The following is a 12,686-nucleotide window of genomic DNA, read 5'->3' on the forward strand; positions in this document are numbered from 1 at the left end:
CTCTCTTATTCTCTCTGTTTTTTACTCTCTCCCTCCCTCTATCTCTATTGTCTCTCTCTGTCCCACCTCCCTCTCTCCTTCTCTCCCTCTCTCCTTCTCTCCTTCTCTCCTTCTCTCCTTCTCTCCCTCTCTCCCTCTCTCCCTCTCCCGCTCTCCATCTCTCCCTCTATCTCCCTACCTCTCTCAGTCCCACCTCCCTCTCTCCCTCTCTCCCTCTCTCCTTCTCTCCCTCTCTCCCTCCCTCTCTTTCTCTCTCCCTCTCCCACTCTCTCCCTCTCTCCCTCTCCCTCTCTCCTTCTCTCCCTCTCTCCCTCTCCCTCTCTCCCTATCTCCCTCTCTCCCTCTCTCCCTCTCTCCCTCTCCCTCTTTCCTTCTCTCCCTCTCTCCCTCTCCCTCTCTCCCTCTCTCCTTCTCTCCCTCTCTCCTTCTCTCCCTCTCTCCCTCTCTCCCTCCCTCTCTCCCTCTCTCTCCTGAGGCTTTGCAGCCCTGCTCACCAGGCCAGCCCCAATGAGCCAAGAGATTTGCCAGGCTGGAGAGTAGCCACTGTGATGCTTCTGTTGTTTTAGCCAACAATGGCAATGAAGTGTTGGCTTTCAGAAGCAAATACTATCTGGCACAGGAAGTCTCAGTGTCACACACAAGCATGTGACCTCGGTGGAGAAGGCTCAGGACGGGTCTAGGAATCAAACTAAGCTGTACAGTGTTTTAAACATAATTTTATCTTTAGATTTCAGCACAGTGAATGCTGGTGTCCTGGTGTGTGTAGATGGAGGAGATATAGTCACTTGTAGCCTACCTAGCCCTCGTCTTCCAGGAGGTGTGGTCACATGGCTCTGGAGCTAGGCAGGGCTGTGGGCAGCATGGTTCCTCCAGTTAGTGAGAAATGAGGAACCCATCAGAAGAAAGAAGAGGGGCGAATGTTGACCCAGAGTGCAATTAAAGACAGATGATCTGCAGAGAGTGAAGAAAAAGTGGAATACACACATGACAGAAACAAGTTTGAAATCCCGGCAGAGGAGAGATGAGAGAGCCAGGGGACAGCAAAGGGAGAAACTGAGGGAGGGGTGCAGGGAGAGAGAGAGGGAAGGTGTGGGAGGAATGGAGGGGTGCAGGGAGAGAGAGAGGGAAGCGGGCCATCTCCCCTGCTTTGGGTCGGGGCCTTTATTATCCTCTGTGAGATGAAGTCATCCCATGACCAGCCAGAGAGATGCTGCACTGCTCCATCGAGAGTTACACTCGTCCAACACCGTCTCTCTCCCATGTCCTGTGTGTGTGTATACTGTACATTTATGGGGGTGTGTTCAGTGTGTTGAAAAAACGTCTCTCTGTGAGTTTGTGCATGTGTGTCAGTTCTTAGTGCAGTGTGTCTTACGATCAACGAGTGTTTGTGGCAGAAAGCGAGACTGAAAGTGACGGAATTCACATTAAACTCCAGTTTTTGATTCAGTTGCTTGTGTCACACTTCAAGAAACATGGTAAGCAGAGCAAAATGTCTTCTACGCTGTGAGCCAGCTCGCAGCTCGCAGCTCGCAGCTCGCAGCGTTTATCTGGTAGAAAGGGGAATCTCTGCCTGAGGGAACAGGTTCCATCAGTGACTACCGCCAGAGGTGTGCCCAAAGCTGCCTCTCACGACTCTGCTTGCCTCTTCGTACTTTGCCTATCTCACAAGATGAACATGACCATGGAACATTTCCATATGGCAAAGTCAGCCATTTTGAAATGACCAAAGTTCAGTAAAACTTTCCGACAAGTAATTTTTAAATCCATCTTCAGCCCCATTGAGATTTGAGTTTTCCCATTTAGGTGGCAATGTTTGGGACTGGAAGCTGTACGAGTTAAAAGCTCTGAGAAAACCGACAAGGTTTAAGAAAGAGGTATTCAGTAGGCGGAGAAGGACTTTCTTGACTCTTTACTAACTTTGTTCGTGAACTATGTCAGATTGCAGCCGTTCCTTCAGGGAGAAAAAACTCCCTCCGCCTCTTGAGCTTGGTACATAAAGGTATTGTTGAAATGCAGCTTCTCGACAGGAGACAAGTCTGAGCGTGTTCCCTCTCAGATGTGTTTGATTCTGGAAGAAAATGTAAATGTCATCTGTCCCACACGGACTGCCTGCAAATATTTGCTTCTTTTATCCAATGAGCCTGCCAAGTCTCCTGTGGACGGTATAAATTGGCAACAGATCTAAAACCATGTTTTATTCTCTTATGTTCTTCTGGATAGTCTGTTCCTAAGACCTGCACTAACCTGCGCGATTTCCTCGCTATCAATGAAAACAGTTCGATGAACTTAATATGATCAGGCATTGGATGGACGCCCCGCAAAAAAAGTCACATGGAATTCCCCTCGGGTCCTTAATTTCACTGGGTTCCAGGGCCATTCCCTGGAAGGTCAGGTTGCCTAGAAACGATCTTATCTCCCACATCCCACTCTAGTAAATCAAGAGGGGAACCACACAGTCCACTCTCTTTAACCTAAAGGAGAGAGGGTTCAAAGTTCAGAGGTGAAGTCAGGGGCAGGTGTGTGTGTACCTATTTTCCTGGAAACCAAAGCACGTATTGTCCTTGGCTGTGTAAGTAGGATTCATTTGTATATTTGATTGGAGCTCACCTGTGGATTGATGCTCAACGTAACTACTAGCTCACTCATTTGAGATGTACTGTAACTTTGGAGTGTATGTCTGTGTGTGTGTGTTGGTGTTTGTGTGTATTCTTTGTGTGTACTCTCTCTCTCTCTCTCTCTCTCTCTCTCTCTCTCTCTCTCTCTCTCTCTCTCTCTCTCTCTCTCTCTCTCTCTCTCTCTCTCTCTCAGTATCTCTCTCTGTCTTTCAGTATCTCTTTCAGCATCTCTCTCTCTCTCTCTCTCTCTCTCTCTCTCTCTCTCTCTCTCTCTCAGTATCTCTCTCCCTCTCTCTCAGTATCTCTCTCACCATCTCTCTCTCTCTCTCTCTCTCTCTCTCTCTCTCTCTCTCAGTATCTCTCTCTCTCTCTTTCAGTATCTCTCTCAGCATCTCTCTCTCTCTCTCTCTCTCTCTCTCTCTCTCTCTCTCTCTCTCTCAGTATCTCTCTCTCTCTCTCTGTGCTCCGTCTGTGCAGATTGAACTGGCTGGCAGGATGCTGGCGGAATCTTGATCAGGGCAAATTAACATGGAGACAATGGGGGAAGTTCAAGTGATTTCTCCTCCCTTTCTCAACCCTCTCTCTCCCAAGCCCATTTCTCCCTATGCCGCTTCTCTCCTCTTTCCCTCCCCTTCGCTTTGGTCTTTTCTACCAGAGCTGCCCTCCCCCCACCTCCTCTTTTCCATGGGTGTCTTAGGAGACAGAGGAGAACAACAGTTGGCAGGATGGAGAGATCGGCTCTCCTCTCTACAGTAGAGTGCTCTGAATGGGCATAGACTCTACTCAAGAGGACAGAGCCCTCTCTCAATGCAACCCCAGTTATAATGAACTCCACACACACGCGCACATACACACACACACGCCCTCATGCCCTCACGCTACCGCAGCAGACAGTCAGGACTAGAGCCAACTTGGTGTCACTCCCGTCTGCTTTAATACAGATATAAACTGTGTTCATACATGACGCAACATACGACACTTGCTTGAGCTCTGCCCTTCACTGTCATTTTCACTGATTGGAATAGACAGGATGAACCCTTTCAACGGCACTGGAAGGACGCTGCACTCGTCTATAAATATCTGAGATATTAACAGCCACCAAGATACATACAAGAGGGAAAATACTAAGCGTCATGAATTATTTTACTGTGATTGGGTCAGTGAAAATGGAAGATGGATCTCACAAGAGCATAACAGAAGTCAACAGCGATGATAATAGCACTCTTGTCACTGAGCTACATCAACAGTTGTCGGTTCACCTCCCCGACTGAGTACCACCAGTATCACCCTAATAAAAAACATAACAAAGAGGATAGGGTTCCTATCTTGCTGAACATCCCCTCAGCCTGTAGGAAGATAGGTTTGGATCTGGGAGCTACAGGTAGTGTATATCTGCAGGATTACCTTCAGTCAGTCACGGATGTCGTGTTTATGGATTCGCTCGCTTTAGCATCTCTTGTCTGCTGGTTAGGGGTCTGAAATTCGATCCAGGATGCAGATCACCGATTGGTCCTCATTGCGACGGCCTGACAGATTAGACCGCTCCGCTCGCTATGCAGGGTTTTATCCATGGAAGAATTTTATTAATTTTATTGCTTTTTGTTTAATTAGGGAGACTTGGTGTGATAAGCGAGGTGTTTGAAGTCCAAATGTTGAGAATTGAATGTCAGTCTTTGTACACATGTGTACATGTGTATGAGTGTGTGTGTGTGTGTTTGGACATGTTTCAGGGGAATAGCAGTGCTTTCTCCCAGTAACCAGGGTAGAGTGAGTCCGGGCTTTAACAGGGCTCCCTTGGAGAGTGCCCAATCACTTTTTAATCTTGCCCTTTTTGTTGGCTGGGTGAGTTGCTGGAATTGAATCTCGAGAAGAACAACGTTCGCTATGCAGTCTCCAAGTACTGCGACTATCGGCGAAACATCTCAAAAAGATCCGGCACTCCACTGCAGGTGTTTGAAAATGGAGGGTGCTTTGAGTCGAGTGCTTATTTAAGTGAATTTTAAGTTTCCATTTGCCTGTAGAGGCTGGTATATTTTCCAAATGTTGAATACAGCAACTGGAAAAAGGGGGTTTCACAACATTGAATGAGAACATAAATCACTTAGCCCTTCGATAACCAGTCCTTTCATATCACTCTCTACAAAGGAGAGGCAGGATCAGGGCAGGGGAGTAGGCCAGTTGTGGAGGGACCTATAGGCTTTGTTGTTGACTCCAGTCTTTAAAGTGCCTCAGCCACCTGTCCATCATCACGCCTGACAATGCCACAAAGGCTTGGAGGGCCAGTTCAACGCACACCTTGGGCCTTACCCCCGGGGCTTGGAAAATGGTACGTTCTGTCCCTTCTTTCAGATGTGTGACCTGGGACACTGAACTGGAAGAGACGTATGGGGCGGAGGACGGGGGGGACGGGGACGGGGGGTAAAGAATAGAGTGATTAGGACTCTTCCACCCCCACTCTTAGCCTCTGGCTTCCCGGATCAGGAGCCTCAAGTTCAGGACAGGAGTGAGGAAGGGTGGGGTGGTGGATTAAGAAGAGGGGCCGTGGTGGCTCTGAAGAATCGGCGTATTGTTGCGTCCTGCTCATCAAAGCGTTAAGACAGCTCTGAGGCAGGAGAAGGGGTGAGAGGGGGGAGAGGGGGGGAGAGGGCTCTGGAGGCACAGTCCTGGCATGCTCTCTCGCTCGCTCGCTCTCTCTCTTTTTTCCTCTCGTGCTCTCCCTCCCTCTCCTTTTCTCTCTCCCTCTCTCTATCGCTCCCTCTCTTTCTCCCTCTGTCTCTATCTGAGCTCTCTCTCTCTTGCTCTAAACTGGAGAGAGGCATCCAAACTCTCGTTCCACATTTGCTCTTCTTTTCTCCTAAACAAAAACTTTGAAATGGGGTGAAAGGACACACACATACACGCAGACTCACACAGACTCACACAAACAGCATACACACATTCTCTCCTTTGCCTGGTTTTATGTAACCACACACACACACACACACACACACACAAACAGTCCGGTGCTCTCCTTCTACACTTAACTCAATTTGTTGTCCTGGAAACAGAGGTACCCAGGGCCTTCTCTGCTGGAGATGGTTTCTACACGGTGTGCATGGTGAGAGCCCAGGATCACGGAGGTGGTCACTACTGACTTTCAGGACTAGCTAATCCCGGTATAATCCAGTACCAAAGCATGGGTCTCAGAAAAGAAAGAGAGAGAGAGAGAGAGAGAGAGAGAGAGAGAGAGAGAGAGGGGGGGGGGGAGGGAACAGAGGGACAGAGAAAGAGAGAGAGGGGGAAAGAAAGGGGAGAGAGATGGGGGGGAAGAGAGAGGGAGAGGGAGAGGGAGAGAGAAAGACAGAGAGAGTGAGTGAGTGTGAGAATGAAAGAAAGAAAGAGAGACCCCCCCCTCCCCCGTTCCCTCACTTCTGGGTCAGGGAGACAGGTTCTCATGTCGGCAGATTATTCACGGAGATTTCGTTCTAAATGAGGTGAAGTTATTGCGCTCCAAAGCAGGGCTTTATAAGTCGCTGCCAGGCCTTGAGCAGCTCTATTGTTCTGTCTCCCTTTGTTGCTCCACGTATCAGAGCAACCTGACCCGGGACAAATACTCCACTTGACTTTAGAACCAGTTTCAGAATAAATTATTGTACTTATAAATAACGCAGGTTTTATAGGTAAACAGGAATTGTGTGTATTCAGGTTGACGTGGACTCATTCTGCTGTGGTTGATGTGTAAAATGCAGTTGTTGATTTGTTCTGGAAACTACCGCAGAATTTGTTTTGAAAAGTCATGACCCTGCTGAGGTATGGCATAGACTAAAAAAGTGATGTTTGTTTTAGGGTAAAAACGGAACTTAGACTGTGTCACAGTTCCGAGACCACAACCTAACACATACTTCAGACATTCTAAACAAAACTCTCCCATGGATGGACAGCTTCTGCAGCTGTTGCTGTTTCCATCCCTCCGTACCTGCCCTACGGTGGCACTCAGTCCAGCACTGGAGCTGATCCTTGGCCCTGTGTGTGTGTGTGTGTGTGTTGAGCAGGGCTGTAAATGCCTGCATGCACAAACACTATGCTGCTTTGATGTCTAGGCCGCAAGGTTGCTCAATGTTTGGCATGGACAGAGCAGGGGGGTATTCCAGGTAGCAGGTTTAACGGCCGGAGGGGCGATGCTCGGTACGGCTCCGCGCTGCAAGAGAAGCCGTGTGTTGGTGAACCCCGTCTGTCTCTGGTCCATGTTAAAACTATCCGCCATGAAATGGTCAGTGCAGAGGCGGCTGTTGGAGTTGATCCGAAGCTTTCCATGAGCGTGGCTCTTCACAAAATCTATCCACCTATTTTTCCTTTCATTATCAATAGGGAACTTAAATGGCGTTGCAGCGCAGCTGGAGTTATTGCATCCAGGGAAGATGCAGTCGCGGGTGGTGGGAGACATCCTGAAGCTAGCTAGCTAGCTGATGTAGGCTACAATAACAGTACAGCAGGAGGAGCCATTCAGTGATCTGACGTAGATAGGGCAAAATGACGTAGATAGGGCATTTTTTGGCTCCGCCCATTAAAACCTGATCTGAAAACGGAAGAGAAACTGTTCTTCGGTTTAACTCCACATTTCAGTGTGACAAAGTTTTCGTGCTTTGCACATGCTTTCAGGAACTCATTTCACACGTATATAATGTACTTAGAAGCAAAACATGGAATTTACTTTACAGGATCTTTAAATGTCCCCTTCACCCCTCCCCCAGGGGGTCGCCTCAGGGGGCCCGGGGTGCAGGGGGCATGGCCAGGCCACACTGCCCTTCCACCCCCCGTCCATGCTCCCCTGAGGTGATTCTCTATTTATCCAGGCCTTTTGTCTGCTAATGACCTAGCCACGTAAAGTTAGCCTCCTCATCCCCAACACATTAGGGCTCATTTTAGCTGATGGTGAAGTGTCCTTCTCCTTAAGCCCCTGAGGGCTCTATGGTCTGCACCTGTTGGTAGTTCACCGACCGCCTTTCTGTGGGATTTGCCTGTTGGGATTCGAGAAGGGGATGTTGTTCTGAGGCCTCAGCGTGGCCACTGCATACTGTCTCTGCCACTTCCCATCCGATGGCAGTTTATAGAACAAGAATAGACAGGAGAGAAACACGACAAGTCAAACTTCCGCAGGATGAGAAGCTGTTGTAGACTGCAGCAGAGAGGGAAGACAGCAGACAGGCGCTAGACAAAGAGAGGCTGGTGTAAAAAATAAAGAGTTTCAATGATGGACAAGGGCGTTTGTCAGTATGTACTGTGCTCATCATTTGTCTTTACGACCGTTTTTTGCTGTCTCATCCTGCTCTGAGAGAGGTTGAGCACAAACCCTTAAAGTCTGTCTGACAAACTGCTGGAGACAGCTCTGATAGGGAGTCAGATGGCTGAGCGGTGAGGGAGTCGGGCTAGTAATCTGAAGGTTGCCAGTTCGATTCCCAGCCGTGCCAAATGACGTTGTGTCCTTGGGCAAGTCACTTCACCCTACTTGCCTCGGGGGAATGTCCCTGTACTTACTGTAAGTCGCTCTGGATAAGAGCGTCTGCTAAATGACTAAATGTAAATGTGATTGTCCTTATCCGTCACCAGTAATCTGGTTGTGGGGACACAACCAGAAAAGGGAGCAGGAATGCTGCAGTATGGAGCTTCTGGGTCCTTCTGGAACATTCTCTGGACCTTCTGAACCGCTCCCTGGAACATATCGATTACGACTGTATCCAGGCTTTTAAATGTATTATAATTTTTTTGATTCATAGTCTTGGAAGTCGCTCGATGTATCGTGTACCTTGCCTACTAAGCTACTGTGACAGATTCCAAAGCACAGACACAGCGACTGCTCCGGCTGTAGCGGCGGCCCTCACATTAGCATTCTCTGGCCCGCTTGCTGCTAAGTGCCTCAGTACCTGCTTGGTTGCTAAGGAAATGGCACTTAGGTAATGAAATGCCCATCGCTGACAAGGGCACTTGATTGTGCTGAGACCGAGAGAGCTGGGGTGAGAGGGGTGTGGGGGGTGGGGGGGGGTTGTGAGTGAGGAAAAGAGGAGAGAGGTAGAGAGAGGGAGACAGAGAGAAAGAGAGAGTGGGGATGGGGAGAGAGACTTAAAAAAGAAAGAGTGTGGAAGGGTAGAGAGAGACAGAAAAAAAAGAGAGAAAGGGTCGAAAGTAAGTACGAGGGAGGGGAGAGAGAGCAAGGAAAAGAGAGAGAGAGAGCGAGAGAGCGAGAGAGAAACAGAGCTGAAACTAGGACCGGATCCAAGTGTACGTTAAGCACATACCGGGCAGCCAGCAGGAGGACCTTAAGAGGAGTAGCCGGTGGGTCAGACGTTGGCAGCGCTCCCATCACCTTAGGACGGATTTGTTGGAACACTTTGTAGGGCTGCAGCTCATTTCACTAAAAACTCCAGGCAGTAAAGGAAGGTTATCCAAGGTGCTCCCCTCAGGCTCCAGCACATTTAGTCATGGTAAGCAGTAAGCACAGAGACTTGGCTTATTGGTGTTGGGCAGGAATGATGAGGTCTGGCCTGCACGCCAACGGTGTGGTTTGCTTTTCGGCACATTATGAGTGTACGCACACTAATTGAAGCGGTGACAGATTTACGCTGTCTGATTTGTTGTTCGACTTCGCTAGCGTTTTGCACTTAGGTGTTTTTCTGTGTTTGAAGAACTCAGTCTTTTCTTAAAGTATATGATGGGTGGCGAACTGGCTTGCTAATTGCAGTTGAAAGCCTGCCTACTGTTCATAATTCTTAGTCATCCTCCTCTTTTTCCCACTCTTTTTCTCTTTCTCTCCTTACAACCACCTAACTCAGCGTTCACCATCACCAGGTTGTCCCTTGTCCTAAGCCCCGCCCTCCCCTATAGATGTTCACCTGAGTATGACCAGCTCAACTTGTCTGGAATACAGCCCCATAACTTGGGTTCAGTTTCTCTCCCGCCTTCCAGTCTCAGTGACCCCTGACCTCACCCTCTGACCCCAGGCATCACATCCCCCTCCCTTGTATTGTCCTGACCTCACCGCAAGGTGTCAGTTATCCTTTAGCTTCACAACCTCTGCCTGAAAAAAAAAAAAAGAGTAATGTTTTAACAAAGACTTCAGACACAACTGTGGTTGTTCATTAACAGCTCGCCAGATGTTCGAGACGGCGTCGCGAACGAAACAAATCAAAAAGTAGACCTTGAACTGACGGTGTCTGATGTTAACGTTGAAATCTGAGGAGGCAGTTCAGTATCTTAGTATTTGCAGCTCTGTTGACTTTTCAACATTTCTCAAATTCTTTCCCATTCATGTTTTGTGTGACTGCCTTCACATCTCAATGCACCGGTGGGCTGGTTCAAGGGGGGCTGGTTTTGGTGGCCTGGTTCAAGGGGGGCTGGTTTTGGTGGCCTGGTTCCAGTGGCCTGGTTTTGGTGGCCCGGTTCGGGTTCGGGTTAAAGTTAAGGCCTAACCCTGATGGCACGCTGTATCGCTAACTGCTAAGATGCTAGCATTCTACAGCTCAGGGTCACCTGACATAGTGCCTGACTCCCCCTTGCATTGTGCAGTCAGCATCTCATGTTACGTAAACAATACTTTAAAAAACTTTACGGAGTTTTTAACTTTTTATTCCTTTTAAACCCAAAGCTCCTTGCTAAGTAAATTTGGGTGTATATGTTTTTTTGTGGGGCATCAAACAAACTTGTTAAGATGGGTTCAAGATGTCTTTGTGTGAAATGGGTACCTGTTTCATCACAGTCTTAACAAAAGGCTGTGTTGTAGACACAGGTGTTTTATTCTTCAGTGGAGCAGAGGGAGAATGAGAGTGGAAGGACAAAAGAGTGTCCATTTAAAAAGGATAATCCTTGAGGTCTGCCAGTGGTGTTGACTGTGTGCATCTGCATGCATGGCAGTTTTTCTTCAATTTCCCTTCCCCCCTCTCTCTTTTACGTTCTCTATACCTGTTCCATTCGGAAGGTTGCATACAAAAGCCAAGTCTTGCTCCAGAGCCGACTGAATAGACCAAAAGACTTTATATAACAGGCATAGAGGAGAGGATGAATAAAGTCAACCATACCCTGACATAAAAGTAAGTCAACATCAATGAACCATGATTAATGTGTTGTCTTTAACCGCTAACTGAGTAAGCTGAACTGTAAAACTTTAACATGACATAACGTCCAGCAGTTCTGGTCGGTCAAGGGAAGACAAAAGTAACAGCTGGATCGGGAGCTGTCGGACATTGAGAGAGACTATGTGGGATTTGGAGAATCATGTCTAATTGCCGTGTGGGGAAGCAGACAAAGCTCAAGCTCTTGTGAAAACTGCCCAGACTGGATCTGGGTTGTGTAAACATGTTTTGCTGTGTCCGGCCTCATGTATGAAATTGCCATTCTTCTAGCCTTTTTTGAGAATGTTTACAATGGAAGAAACCCCATTTTTGTGTTGTGGACACACATTTAGTACACCAGTACAACCTCTTAGCTGGAAGGGCAAGTGGTTATTACTAAGTCAATATGATGAGGTCTTAAAACGGACCATGCCTGAGTGAGACCACTCAGGTTGATCGATCGCCAGGGGAGCTTCCTTGGTAAACCTTGCCCAACATCATTGGTGTCCACGCCCAGTGAACTTGTTAACACTGCACAGGAGATTATCTCCCTCTACTTAGGCTGGCATGACATGTGTTTGCTTACTCCACTGTGGAGCAAGTGTTTGACTTGAGGCTATTGCGATAAGTCGCCGTGATTGAAGGTTGGAAACCCTGACGAGGTGACTCAGTGTTTGCAGGGTTTTGATTTGTTACTCACCCGTGGAGAAAAACCAGGGAGGGCTGGAGAAGGAAAGGCAGGTGGCCGGTCTGTTACTAAGGAAGGTCGCTAATCATTTACAGAGCTATGAGAATCACTGATATGCACTCGACTCATTCAGTCAGGCACAAAGGGAATTTTGAAGAGGCACGTTTATTATAGGTATGTGTCATCACCTTATCTTGGCCTTTGACCAAGAAAGAAATTGGAGAGAGAACTAACATTCCTCCAAACTTGTGTATTTCTTCCCCAGAGTATTCGTACAGTTGTAGCTTCCATGCAATGCCAAGGCTTTCTAAAAGTGATTCTTTGATTTGGCGCCAAGAGAAAACCATTGTATGTGCCCACTTAGATAACCATCTTCTATGCTTTATGAAAACCCATTTTCAGACTGATTGCTCTGAAACAAGAGCTTCTTTCCGCCTCCGCACGTTAACTGACTTGGCTCGCATCTCCGCCGTGGCGTCTACATTCACGCCCTCGCACAATTTCCCGCTGGATCGCTGCGTTCTGGATTCAGGATGAAACACAAGCCTTTGACATATGGTTGTCTTTTCGCAAACGTAAAAAAACAGTTGGAACTCTATATTAAGGGTTCTTTCGCTATTGGTACGCTTACGCATTCCGCCCATCAGTGTTCCTGTCTGGGCCCCATGGCGGTGCTGGGATAGCGAATCCCTCCTGACTCTCTCAGGGCTTGTAAAGCCGTCCCAGCGCTCCAGTCGGCTGCACAGTAATGAGCAGCTGTAGTGCTGGAAGGTTCAAGCCCAGAGGTTAACGCCGGGAGCAGGGGCATGCGTCAGTCGCAGACTCGAGGCCTGTAGGCCAGACAGGGTGGAGTCCTACCGCAGGGCTGCTGGCCTGGTGCAAACCTCCCTGGTTTTTATCACTAGCAAGTGACAAATCTAACGAGCAAACACTGAGTCACTGAGCCAGTGTTTCCAACCTTCAATCACAGCAGCTTGATAGCAGAAGATGAACTGTTGAACGACAAACTGCGACGTCAAAGTAGATTACCAGAGCTCAGTTCAAGTCCAGTTTAACCCTCAAAGTTCAGTTGAACCTTTCTTTGGTCTTTTTCTGTAATCTTCATCAGACAGGCATGGTTTGTACTGAGACAGCAAGCTGACCTTTTTCTTCTGGATTAGTGGCAGTTTCGACCCCAAGGGACTCTAAAGGGCTCTTGAGAGACCGTGGTTTTTGATCTTTAGTCCCATCTTGGCAGAATGTAAAACATTCTTATCTTCTTGCCACCGCTTGGAAACCCAACTCCACTTCCAGCTGTGGAAA

Source organism: Osmerus mordax, chromosome 7 (assembly GCF_038355195.1).
Source record: "Osmerus mordax isolate fOsmMor3 chromosome 7, fOsmMor3.pri, whole genome shotgun sequence".
In the NCBI taxonomy this organism is placed as follows: Eukaryota; Metazoa; Chordata; class Actinopteri; order Osmeriformes; family Osmeridae; genus Osmerus; species Osmerus mordax.